This window comes from Castor canadensis, chromosome 2 (assembly GCF_047511655.1).
Source record: "Castor canadensis chromosome 2, mCasCan1.hap1v2, whole genome shotgun sequence".
In the NCBI taxonomy this organism is placed as follows: Eukaryota; Metazoa; Chordata; class Mammalia; order Rodentia; family Castoridae; genus Castor; species Castor canadensis.
The window spans coordinates 176733825-176748381 of NC_133387.1; positions in this window are offsets into that span (position 1 = coordinate 176733825).

The following is a 14557-nucleotide window of genomic DNA, read 5'->3' on the forward strand; positions in this document are numbered from 1 at the left end:
AGCATAACAAATTTCTTGAATTTCACATAAATCAAACAACATAATTCTTGGTGTTTGTAGCTGATTTTATTTAGTATAATGTTTTCATGATTTATCCATGTTATAATTTGTAAATGTATTCACTATTTTATTTTGTAGAACAATGTTCCATTGTATGGATATTTGCATTTTGTTTGCTCCTTCATTAATTCACACACAGCTGAATTTTTCTAGTTCTTGACTACTCTAAATGTAGGTACTACAAACATTTTTATAAAAGTTTTTGTGCAAGAATAGGTTTTAATACCCTCTGGACAGGAAAGGGTATGTCATACAATAGTTCTTCTTTTATCCTTTTAAATACTGCTAGCATGATTTTCAGTGTCTGCAACATTTGATCTGCCACCAGTTATAATTTATGTACACCCTCATCAAACCCGGATATTATTTTTTATTTTACTACGGCTATCTCAGTGAGTGTGAGATGACAATGAATTTTATTTGTACATTCCTGGTTTCCAGTGATATTGAGCATCACATCATGTACTTTGTGACCTTTCCGCATCTTTTTGGAGAAATATCTACTTAAACCCTTTGTTTATTTTAAACTTGACTCGTCTCTAAATATATTTAGTCTTGTCAGGACTTTAAGTATTTTGTGAATACTAGATCTTATTTTGTGACTATTAGATGTTTACCGATACATGATTTGTGAACATTTTTCCTATTCTGAGGTCTGTGTTTTCCATTTCTTGAAGTTATTCAAGCCTGAAAAGTTTTAAAAGTTGAAGTTTAAGTTATTTACATATTTCCATACTTTGTCACTTGTGGTTTAGGTTTCATGTCTAAAACAACTGTCTACCAAGACGTCCCAAATGTTTACTGCAGTATATGACAGTTTGAAATTTCCTGTCAGTTTTGTTTACAGTTACTTTTATTTATGATATGTGGTAAATATCCATATCTTCCATACTATGGTTCAAATACCACTCATTGCAAAAACTATTCTTCCTCCATTGTATTTACTGAACATCCCAGTTTAACATAAGGTGATCATAAATTTTGTGTGCTTGTATATGATATATATAAATCATGCTGTTATGTTTACTTATGAATACACCAAACATATACACTGATCATGTTATCATATACATATTTTATTAAATATATATATTTGAATATACACATTTTATACATTAAATGTATACATTTTATTGGCCATATATTTCATGTATGTTTAATACACATTTCTATACATCCAACACATGTTCTTTTTTATATAGTCTATAATTTCTGCATTTTTATATAATACACTATATACTAACACTATATACATATTTTATTCATGTATCAAGGATAGCCAATTTGACTTTGTGTTGTACAACTTTGATTTCTTTCAAATATTACTTGTAATTTATTATTTTTTTTACTACAGTAGCATCACTTCTTTAAGCCCTTTAATCTCCTGTTTTTGGCGGTGCTGTTGAATCAAACCCAGGGGCTTGCACATGGTAAGCGAGCACTCTGCCACTCATCTCCGTCACTAGCTCTAACACACTTTCCTTAACAGTTAAAATAACAGTGTAGTACTGTTAGAATACTTTCAAGCTACTATATTCATTATTTATAGTCACACAGCAGGGAAGAGTGAAAGTGATGAAGAAAAAGGATGAATCTTCAAAGGTTAAAGTTTTCAAGCTTTTTCTGTCCTTTAACTGCCCTTTGAAAGAATTACTTCCCATACCTTTATCCCATAAGAACTCACGTGCTTCTTATAGTGATATATTCCATCTTTCTGATAATAGTCTTTTGTATAGATATTAGGTGATATCTCATGATACTTCTTGAATATTTAATATATATGTTGGTCATTTTCATGTTTCCATTTGAGAAAAGATTGTTCAGTCCCTTGTACATTTTTAATAGGATTGTTTATTCTTTCTTATGGATTTGTAATTTTCTTATAATTTTTGATATTAACCTTCTATTAGGAGCATGGCTTCTACATTTTCCCTCCAAATATGTGGATTGTTGCTCCATTCTGTCGTTTCCTTTGTTTTCCAGAGCTTTTTAGTTTGACATACTTGCATTTATGGATTTTCACTTTTGTTGTCTGCTCATGTGAAGTCAGAACAAAGATTTTGCTGTGCAAAATCATTGCTTAATGCGATACAGTCTTCACTATGAGCTTTGTTGTTGTAGTTTGACAATTTTTGATGTTATGTTTGAGCCTCCAATCCATTTACATTGATTTGGTATGTTACAACTGTCCACTCGCATGCATCTTCATACTGATATACCATTTCTTAACCGTTTTTATTAAAGATACTTTCTTTTCTTCATTGTGCATTCTTGACACAATTGTTGAAAATAAATCGATCATACATGCATTCCTTTATTTCTGGGCCCTATATTGTGCTCCAATTGTCATTGTGTCAGTTTTTAAGCCAGTATAATAACGTTTTGATTATTAACACTTTGAAATGCATTTTGAAATGAGGGAAGTAACTCCTCAACCTTTGTTCTTTTTGCTCATGATAACCATGTCTTCCCTCTTTATGGTTAAATTTGTTCTTATTTTTTAGCAGGTATTATAAGTGAAACTGTGGTCTTTATTTTCTTTTGCAGATAGTTGATTTTTAGTGTGCAGAAATGCTATTTATTTATGTTGATTTTGTATCCTAACATTTTACTGTATTGATTTACTGTTTCTGTCAGTTATTTTCATAGAATCTTGGGTTTGTGTAAGATTATCTCATAAGCAAACAGCTACAATTTCAGTTTTTCATTTACTATTTCTGTGTTTTTATCCCCTTTTCTTTCAAAATTGTGAGGATTAGGACTTCCAATTTTGTGTTGAATGAAGTACCACTAGTGGAAATCCATGTCCCGCTCTGAATTTTAAAAGGTCTTTCAACACTGCACTTTTGCGTGTAATGTAGCTTTGGACTTATCCTATAGGGTCTCCTTGTGTTGAGGTACAATCCCGCTGCACTTTTAGAAATTATTTTATAATAAAATGGCTGTTGAATCTTGTGCAATGAATTCTCTGCATCTAATATAATAATCATGTGACTTTTGCCATTCATTCTGTTAATGTGTTGCCTGTCATTGATTAATGCTGTAATGTAGGACAGTCTTTGCAACCTAAAGATAAATCTAACATGGTCAGGGTGAACAATCTGTGTCCTATATTATTGAGTTCTCTTTGCTGGCAGTTGGTTTAGAATTTGTTGTACTTATTATGATCAAAGATTTTGAATTGGTATTTATTTTTACTGTAATGTCCCTGTCTAGTATTGATATCAGGATATTGATGGCCTCATAAACTTAGTGGGGAAGTATTCCCTTCTTGATTTTTTGGAAAGTTTTGTGAAAAACTTATTTTAGTACTTCTTTCTACTTAGGAGAAAGACTCTGGGATTTTTGTTATTGGAAGACATCTTATTACTGTTTTTATCTCTTTACTAATTATTGGTCTGTTTATGTTTTTCCATTTCATTATGATTCAGTCTTGGTTGGTTGCATGTATCCAGGAATTTATCCATTTTCTCTAGTTTATTCAACTTGTTGATTTACAATTCTTTATAATAGTCTCTTGTAATATTTTGTATTACTGTGGTATTAGTTGCAAAATTTACTCCTTCATTTCCGATTCTGTATACTTGAATCTTTTTCTATTAATATAGGTAATTTTTTACTTTCTTTTCAAACATCAACATAATCTCATTGAAGGTTTGTATTGTTCTTCTAGTCTGTATTTCATTTACTTTTGTCCATTTCTTTGTTTTTTATTTCCTATGCTACTTTTAGCCTTATTCTGTTCTTCTCTTTATGCTTCCTTCAGGAATAATGTTAAGTGGCATATTTTTTCTTTTTGATGTAAGACTTGATTGATTCAAACTTTCTTGCTATAACTGTTTCAAGATTTTTTTTTTCATTTTTCTTTTATTATTCATATGTGCATACAAGGCTTGGTTCATTTCTCCCCCCTGCCCCCACCCCCTCCCTTACCACCCACTCCGCCGTCTCCCTCTCCCCCCCACCCACTCAATACCCAGCCCTTTTTTCTAATTTTATTGTAGAGAGAGTATAAGCAATAATAGGAAGGAACAATGGTTTTTGCTGGTTGAGATAAGGATAGCTATACAGGGCATTGACTCACATTGATTTCCTGTGCGTGGGTGTTACCTTCTAGGTTAATTCTTTTTGATCTAACCTTTTCTCGAGTACCTGTTCCCCTTTTCCTATTGGCCTCAGTTGCTTTAAGGTATCTGCTTTAGTTTCTCTGCGTTAAGAGCAACAAATGCTAGCTAGTTTTTTAGGTGTCTTACCTATCCTCACCCCTTCCTTGTGTGCTCTCGCTTTTATCATGTGCTCATAGTCCAATCCCCTTGTTGTGTTTGCCTTTGATCTAATGTCCGCATATGAGGGAGAACACACGATTTTTGGTCTTTTGGGCCAGGCTAACCTCACTCAGAATGATGTTCTCTTGATGATCTCTCTCAAGATATTTTAAAAATTCCCTTTCAGTTTCTTCATTGACCTGTAAGATAATCAGAAGCGCTTCATTTAATTCCACATACTGTGAAATTTCCTCAATTCTTCATGTTCTTATTTCAAGTTTCCTATCAGTGTGGTCACATAAGTCACTTGATATGATGTCAAACTTCTTAAATTTGTTAAGACTTACCTTGTGACTTCACTTATGTTCTATTCTAGATAACGTTCCATATGTTCTTGAAAAATATGCAACCTGTGGTTGTTGGATTTAATGATTTTTATAAGGTTATTTTGTTCTAAGGTGTTTTTCACTTCTAATATATCCATATTATTTACTATTCAGCTGATTTTAGCATTGTTGAAAGCAAGATACTGAAGTGCTCTACTATTATTTTATGAAAGTATTTCTCTCTCATTCTATTGTTCACTTTACATGTACTAAGGTGTTCCTCTGTTGGGTCAATATATTTTTATAATTTTTATAACTTCTTGATGAATTGAGGCCTTTATCATTTTATAATGTTGCTTATCACATTTTATAACTTTTCCCAAAGCTTCTTTTAAATCCAAATATTTTTTGAATATACGAAGTATTATAGTTTCATATAAAATACCCAGAAAATATGATTGAAATATATTTTTGATTTCCTGGATAAGTAGTTTGTCCTTTTCATTTTATATTTTTTGACCTAAAGTCTCTTTTGTTGATTATAACTATAGTGACCCTTACTTTCTTTTATTTAATTTTTCATAAATTTTTTTTCTTATACCTTCACTTTCGGTTGATATGTAGCCTTATAAGTGAGGTGAGTCTCTTATAGGTAGAATATAGCTGCATTTTCTTTTTTTTCCCATTTATTCATTCTTGGTCTTTTTATTGGAGAAGTGAATGTTTTTACATTCTAGGTAATCTTTGAAAGATAAGGACTTACAACTGCAAATTTATTGTCTTCTGTTTATTTTTTAGTTACCTCTTTATTTCTCTCTTGCTGTCCTCCTTTGTGCTTTAATGTCTTGTTTTAGCAGAATTCTTTAATTTTTTCCATATTTATTTTCTGTAGCTGCTACAGGTGTTTTTTCTGGTTATCATGAGACTCAAATAAAATGCCTTATGAGTCTACTTCAGTATGATAATAAATAAACTTTATTTTCAGACAACTCTATTTCACTTTCAGTCCCCTTTGTACATTTCATGTTCTGGTGTAATAATGTACATCATTTTGTAATATATTCCCTTCTATAACTTAATCATTGTTGTTATTAATGTTTTCATTTTAATTCTAGTATTAACAATAAAATTACACACCAGCATTATTGTCCCAGAATATACTCATTATTCCTTATGTGATTGAGTTTTGTACTTTCATCGTCAATTTTATGCTATTTTTCTGGTGGCCTTTTGTGTCAGCTAAAAGAAATCCTTTAGTTATTCCTGTAACACAGGTACTGCCTTACTAGTACTGATTTACTCCTATAGATTTTATCTGGGAAAGTTTTTATTTATCCTTCACTTCTGAAAGACTGCTTTACTGGGTTAAGTTTCCATGTGTGTGTGTTTTTTCTTTCAGTACTTTAAATACATCTTTCCTTCTTTCCTAGTCTGCTGGGTTTCTGCAGAGCAATCTGCTATTAGTTCCATCATCGCTTTTTTGCTTATGACAAGTTGAGTTTGGCCCTCTTAGAATTTTTTCTTTGTGTTTGATTTGTGATAGTTTGATTATTATGAGTCATAATGACTCATAATATGAATCTTTCTTTGGATTGAATTATTGCACTTCATTGGAGATCTTTTCTCTTCCTATATCTGGTGTTTTACTCTCTCCATCACAGGAAATTTTCAGCCGTTTTTCTTTTATGTGTTTTTCTTTTAATGTGCTTGCTGTCTGTCCTCTTTTCTGTCTTGGAACTCTAGTTATGTGAAATTAGTCATTTGCTTATGTTCCATATTCACAATGTTTTCTCATTCAGTTGTTTTGCTCCACTGGTGGTTTCAAATCCTGTCTCTTCAAGTTTTCCAGTTCTTTGTTCAGCTTGATTGATCCTGCTATTGAAGCTTTCAAAATTTGTCTTTAATCATGGTATTCTTTACTTCTAGGTTTACTTCTTTTTAATATTTTTATTTGTGTGTAAAATAATGTTTCATTTTCATGTGTGTATATTATGTGCATTGATCAAATTCACTCCTTACCCTCTCTTACCCTCCTTTCTCCCAACTTTGGATTCCCTTATGTTTCCTTAGTAGTCCCCTTTGTTCATTCAGGTCTTTTTCCTTTCTAGATTCATTTATAAAAAGGAAATATGTGATGTTTGTCTTTCTGAACTTGGTTTATTTTGCTGATCAAAATGATCTCCATTTCCATCCATTTTCCTGAAAACAACATAATTTCATTTTTCTTATGGCTGAATAATATTGCATGGTTTATTTATAGCACATTTTCTTTATCCTTTTATCTGTTGATAGAGGCTAGGGTCCATAAGTTAGCTATTCTTGCTAATACTGCATTACACATGGGTGTCTAGATGTACCTATTGTATGCTGACCTTATTCCTTTGGCTACACACATCTTAGTAGTATAGGTGGATTGTATGGTTGTTCTATTTTTTGCTTTTTGAGAAAATTTCATACTGATTTCCATGGTGGCTTATATTACAATCAACAGTGTATATGAATTTCCTGTCTCTGCATTCTCATCAGAGTTTTTATATTTTGTTTTCTTGGTGACAGTCATTCTGATTGGGGTGAGGCAGAATCTTAGTTTATTTTTTCCTTGCTTTTCCCTGGTTGCTAAAGATGTTGAACATATTTTCACTTACTTAGTGGACATTTGTATTTTTCTTTTGAAAAGTGTTTTTTCAGTCATTTGGCCCATTTATATATTACATTATTTGTCCCTTTGATGTGTATTTTTTAGTTACTTACATATTCTGGACATTAATTTCCTGTCAGATGATTAGCTGCAATGATTTTCTCACATTTGGTAAACTTTCTCTTCACTAGAATTTTTAAATTTTTTTCTTTGGTAATACAAAGGTTTGAGCTCAGGGTTTCATGCATGCTCGGCAAGCACTCTACTTCTTGAGCTTTTGTATCAGCTCTTTTCTACTTTAGTTTTTTTCGAATACATTCTCATGCTTTTTTTCCAATGGTGGTTGCACACCATGATCCTTCTACCTAAGACGTTTGGCATGACTGGGCCTATGGAAGTGCATCACCCACACACAGCTTACCTATTGAGATGAGGTCTCACTAATTTTTTGCCTGACCTGGCCTTGAACTGTGATCCTGTAGATCTCTGTCTCCCCAGTTGCTAGAATTGCAGCCTTGATCTACCACACAGGCTGAAGCATTTTAATTTGATGCAATGCTATTGGTCAATTCCTGCTTTTTTCCCCTATGCCATTGGTATTCTCTTCAGAAAGTCATTGCTTCTGCATGTATCTTGAAGTGTTTTCCTTCTAATAATTTCAAAGTTTCAGGTCTTACATCAAACTTATTAGACAAGCACACTAACACTTGAGCTAGGATCTCCAGTCCTATGCTTTATTTAGTTACTCCAGCTCTGTAGTATAATTTGAAATTAGACACTGTGATATCTTCAGCATTGCTTTTTGCTCAGTGTCTTTTCTATTTCAATGTGAATTTTAGCAGTTTTTATTATTTCTGTGAAGAATATCATTGACTTGTTGGTGGTTGTTCTATTGATTATGAAGGTCATTCTTCAGTAATATAATCATTTTCAACATATCAATTCAACAAATCCATGAATTCAAGAGGTATTCTAGTGTCTTCTTTATTTCTTCAGTGTTTTAGTATTTTTATTGTAGAGGACTTCTGCTTCCTTTATTAGGGCTACTATTCAGTATGTAGTTCTTCTGAATCCATTATGAATGTGATTATTTTCCTTATCTTTTTCACAGTGCTTTAATTTTTGGTATACACAAAAGCCACTGATGTATGTATGTGAATTACATCTCATGTTACTATGCCGAATTTTTTAATCAGCACGAAAACTCTTTCATTTGCGTCTTTGGGGTCTTCTAACTGTATGATCATACCATATGCAAATATGGAATTTGACTTCTTCCTTCCCTGTCCATGTCCTTTTTACTTCTTACTGCCTTACTGCTCTGATTAACATTCACATTTCCTGATTTTAGAGAAAATGTTTCCAGTTTTCCTCATTCAGTGTGATGTTGGATATGAATTTCTTAAAGACAGCCTATATTATATTGTGGTGTGAATGTTCTAATCTTGGTTTCTGCAAGATTAGATTTGCTTGGATTTGCTGGGTGGGCGATTTAATCAAAGGCATTTTCTGCATCTATTGAGATGATCATGTGATTTTTGTCTATGAGATTATTTTTGTGCTGTATTAACATTTATTGATTTGTGTATGTTGAGCTATTCTTGCGTCCCTGGAGTCAAAGTAACTTGATTAATGTATTGGACCTTTTTAATGTGTTTAATTCAGCATGAAAGTATATTGTTACAGTTTTCTGCCTATGTTCATCAAGGTTTTATCATATGGTTTTTATTTTTGGCTGTTTTATTATTGCAATTTGGTATTAAGATTGTCCTGACTTCATAGAAGGATTGAACTATTTCTTCACTTTCTATTTCTTTAATATTTTGAGCAACAATGATATCAGTTGTTTCAATAGTTTGATAAAATTCAGCATTGGTTTCGTTCACTCCATGGGTTTTCTTTATTATTATTATTCTTTTTTTGGAGGGGAACTTTTTATTTACTTAATTTTTGAATTTTTTTGTTGTGCCTGGTAGAGGTACATTGTGGCATTTACAAAAGTTCTTTAAGATGCATTAAATATATCATGCTTGCATTCACCCCTTCTACCAATCTCCTTTATCCTCCTCACCCCCATTCCTATAATAGTTTCAAAAGGTATCATTTTTGCATTTACATACATGTGTGCACAGTTTTTGAACTGTATTCACTCTCCCACACCCTTTCCTGCAACCTCCCCACTCCCACTGGTACCCTCCCAAACCATGCAGGACCTGTTTCACTCTCCTGTTCTCTGCTTCTGTAGGAGAAAAAGGAAAACAAATGACATTTTTGCTTGTCTGAGATAAAGATAGCTACAAAGTGAGTTTCCTCATGATACTTTCATGTATATATGTATTATAGCCCCAATTGGTTCATCTCTATTTTTCTTCATTCTACCATCGTCCCTTTCTTATGCTGGTTTCAGTGGTTTAAGAATTCTATATTCATTCTTGTACAGAAGGTACATCAATCATATTCATCTTCTTACTTTCCTTCTTTTACCCTGTCTTCTCATATGTTACCACTCCTTAGTGTGAAGAGTTTTTCATAATATTGCTGTATTTGTATTAGGTCTATATTGTTTGATAAGAGAATTTTAATTACTGCATAAATCTCCTTATTTGTCATTGATCTGTTTGATTAACTTTTGATTGGTCATATATGTATAAATTTGTCAATTTCTTCTAACTTTTCCAATTTATTGGAGCATACATTTTCCAAATACTCTAGACCATCCTATGGATTTCAGTAGTATCTGTTTTGATATCCCCTTTTTGTCTCTAGATCTATGAATTTGTGTCTCCTCTCTGTTTTGTTCAGTAGGATTGACTAAGGATTTATCATTCTTTCTAAACCTTTCAAAGAGTCAATGGTTTCATTTATCCCTTAAACTATTTTTTTGGTTTGTACTTTATTAGTTTCAGCTTTTTTAAAAAATATATCTGTCCTTCTGCTAGTTTTGGGTTTGGTTTGCTCTCATTTTCCCAAGACACTGAGATATATCATTAAGTGTTATTATTTGAGATTTCTCTGATTTTTTAAATATAGGCAAGCAAATACATGTAGAACTGCTTTGCTATATCTCAACTATTGTGATATGTGACTTCTTGTGCTTACATTTTCATTTGATTCTCAGAATTTCCTGATTTCCCTACTAATTTTTCAGCAATTCCCATTCATTCAAATGTATGTTGTTGAAACTCTATCTGTATACTTTCCTTAGTTTCTCTTGCTGTTGATTTCTTATTTTATTCTATTGTGTTCTGATAAGGTACCAGAAATTATTTCAATTATTTTGTATTTGTTAAGGTTTGCTTCATGGTCTAAAATGACCTATACTTTGGAGAAAGTTCCATGAGCTGCTGTCAATATGTCCATTTTAGAGTTGTTAGATAAAATGCTCTGTAGGCCTCTGTTAAGTACATTTGATCTACAGTGTACTTTTAAGTCTGATGTTTCCTTCTTCAATATTTGTCTCGATAACCTATCTATTGGCTCACGTATGGATTTGTGTTGGGTCCTGTCTTTCTCTTGATGTCAGCTAGTCTTTTATGAAATTGTGACAAAAATATTAAGTGCATATACTTTTATATTACTATATTACCTGGGGCATTGTTCTTTTACCATATTTAGTAACCTCATTTTTTTCTCTTCTGACAAATTTTGGCTTGAAATTTTTTCCTGACTTTATTTTTTGGATATGAGTATAGGTATTCCTGCATGTGTTTAGAATGAATATCATTTTATCATATCATTTTAAAATGTCATTTTCCATTATTTTATGTTTAGTCTCCATATATATTTGTCAGTGAATTGCTCCTTCCAGGCAGCAAAGAAATGGATCTTATTTTTTAATCCTGTTGGCTGGTCTTCATCTTTTATTTTGATACTTTGCTGCATTTGCTTTCAGGGTTTAATAGAAGGATATATACAAATTTCTACATTTTAATGTGTTTCTAATGATGATTCCTGTCTATAGCCATACCACCCTGAACATACCCAAGATCATCTAATGACAATTTCTTCTTAATACTCACTTGGTTATTTACCATTATAGTGGGATTTCTTCTTTTGTCTACTCACAAAGTTGTATTATTCTTCATCTTCTGTAATCTAACTATTAATTGTTTTTATTATCTTCTGGAATTATCTGCATCAATTATCTTCTATAATCGAACAGTGGTCATTTTTTCCTTCATTTATATTGTCTTGGAAAGACTTCTTTCTTCTCCTTTGTTTTGCAAAGATTATTTTCTGAGTAAAGTAATATAAATAAGCAGTTATCTTATTTCAGAGCTTGTACTACATCATTCCATGCTCTTCTTACTTGTAGGGTTTTTGTTGAGAAATCTGTTTATTTTGATGCATTTACTAACATAAGTGAATCTCTCCTACATCTTTCACTATTCTTTGTTTGTTATATACTCTTGGCACTTTAACTCCAATATACTGTGGGGAAGTTCTTTTTTTTAACATATTATTCTTGTACTGGGAGGACATTGTGACATTTATAAAAGTTCCTACAATGTATCATAGTCAAATTCATCCTCCTTTATTCTTCTTTATGGGGAGGTTGTTTTCTGGGCATTCCTATGTGAGACTCTAAATGCCTCCTGTGCCTGGATGTCCATAACTTTCTCAAGAGTTGGAAAGATTTCTGCTACCTTTTCACTAACTAGGTTTTCTATAATTTTAGTCAGTAGCTCCTTCTACACCAAAAACCTTAAGTTTGGGCTTACATTAATGTTCAACTGGACTTGCATGTTTTCTTCATAATTTCTTATTTTTCCTTTATTATTTAGACTTTCTTGTTCACCAACCTTGCTTTTAGGAACTGAAACTCTTCTGCTTAATCTGTTGTATTGGAGTGGTTTTACTCTGAGTTTTTAATTTTATTGATTGAGCTCTTCATTTCTATGATTTGTTTTGTTTTCCCCCAATCTCTAGCTTTAATTAAACTTCTTGTTGCTCACTGCATTGTCTTCCATAATTTGTTTAGCTGTTGTTTTGGTATTTTCTTGTAATTCGTTGCTCTTCTTTTAAATTATTTTTTAAATTATTCCTGACATTTCATTTACTTCAATGTTTATGTTGTCAGTTCTTTAAAAAACTATGAGATTTTGCTTTTAGAAGTTTTGTTGCCTTTTTAAAATTTTCTTTCATTTTTATATTAATGTTTTTCATCTGTTGGACTGAATAAGTTTTCCAGCTCCAGATTTATGTGAGAAAAATTTAAGAACAGTCCTTACTTAATGATGTGCCCTGGGTTACCAGATGGTTGTGAAGTGTTGAATATATTTCCAATTGGATATTATAATGTAGTTTTCTGTTAATTCTCTGGTGGAGACTAGCATATTTTGACACAGTTCATATTGTGTTGGAATATAAGGGTCTTGCTCTCTGTTGTTCTCACAAGAGTGCAGTACTTCTTATAAGTCATGAAGACGCGTTATAAAGAGTTGAACATAGTGATGGCGGGTTTCCTCAATAATTACTTCTCTTATTTTGTGCACATTGTGCTGTAGATGTATGAGAGTGACTAATGCTGTTCTCTCTCATAGGTGTGGCATTCACAGTCTTTCTGTTGTTTCTCTCTACTGTTGCTGTGGGGGTGGATGACTGTGAGTGGGTCTTTAGTACCTTCATATGTACCTAATGTGAGTATGGTCTTAAGCTTGGAGATTTTTACTTCCTCTGTTCTTTGAGTTAAACCATCTGCTGAGTTTCAGAACAGAGGGTGGGTTTTATGGATAGCAAGTTGTGCTGATCCTTTGCTGTGCTGGGAGTATAGCTCAATGGCAGAATATCTATACTACGTCCTCAATGTGTCATGCTCAATCCACAGCTCTGATTAGATAGGTAAAGACAAGTAACTGGAACAAGAAAAAAGAGCTAGATATAGAAATAAAGCAAAACATAAGTACCAAACATGACATCCAACTATAATTTTGTGGGGGCAAAAATGACATAAACCATAAGTTTTCAAAATATAATTTAAAAAGAAAGAGAAAAAAATAATTAATAGAGAAAAATCAGTAATGTAGAGTAGTTTTACTCTTATTGGGCTTATTATGCAACTTAAAAATCTATGATATACTTTGATCATATACACAATCCCATTTTATCTTTTTGTAGTCACCACAATTTTGAAAGCTATGCTAGTTTTAATATCCCTATTATATAAAGACCATCCTTTGGCACAGAGATGTTAAACAACTTGTCCACACTATAATAATTAGGAAGTATAGGGGAAAGATTCAAACACAGTCCCTATAACTCTATAGTCCCCTTTCTTTTCCATGGGAGATTTAAAAGTGCTGATCTCATCACTGAAATATTAAATTTAAATACTCAGCAGGATACTAATGTCAAAATTTCCAGTAGATGTTCAACAAGCCTAAAACGAACAAAAGCCTCCTCGAAACTTCAGTAGCTATGCAATATAATAGTGGAGGTGATTTGGGTGATAACTTAGGAAAGAAAATGTGTGAAGTGAGCTGCTGCTCTCCTTGAAAAATTTTAGGTAAAGAACTAAAGAAGTCTGGAGGTTTTTTTGTAGAACATTGCCAATTAAGATGTGAAAGGAAGAGAAAAACCAAAGCAATAGATTTCCCTTAAGGTAATGGGGACGTGTGGAGATGGGAATAATATTGGCTCAAGCATTGAGGATGTAAAGTCCTTATTGAAAAGGGAAACCATGAGTAAAATACAGACTCCCTAAGGAACTACGGATGCATCAGAGTCTATTATGTAAACACAATCACCTCATTCCCTTTTCATACCTGGAGTCTGTTCCCTGGGAGAGACTGGACAGGTTTCTATCTTGCATTGTGTTTTAAACTTCTGGAAAACCTTCTAATGTCTCATCAGGAAGTGAATGTGATCATAATAAGAGCTGCATATTTTTCAATAATGTTTTAGAGGACTCACATCTATTGTTATAAATTGTGACCAGCAGCTCAGAAAGTTTTCCATGGAGTATGAGATATTCAGTTTATGCTGCTTCTGTTTATATTCAAAGGAATCAAAGCCATAGAGTTTGATATTGCCCTTCCATGCTCACAGGGTTAAATAACAATGCTAAAGTAATACCAATGTTTTCATCGCTAAGGAAAGTAAACTATTAATTTTGCTTATATTAATGTCTTACTTTTTTAACACCTTCATTGAGATATAATATATAATATAAATTTTATGTAAAAATATATAATATAAAATTATATATAAAATATATAATTTACCATTGTATTTAATATAAAAGTATGTAAATATGTATACATGGTATA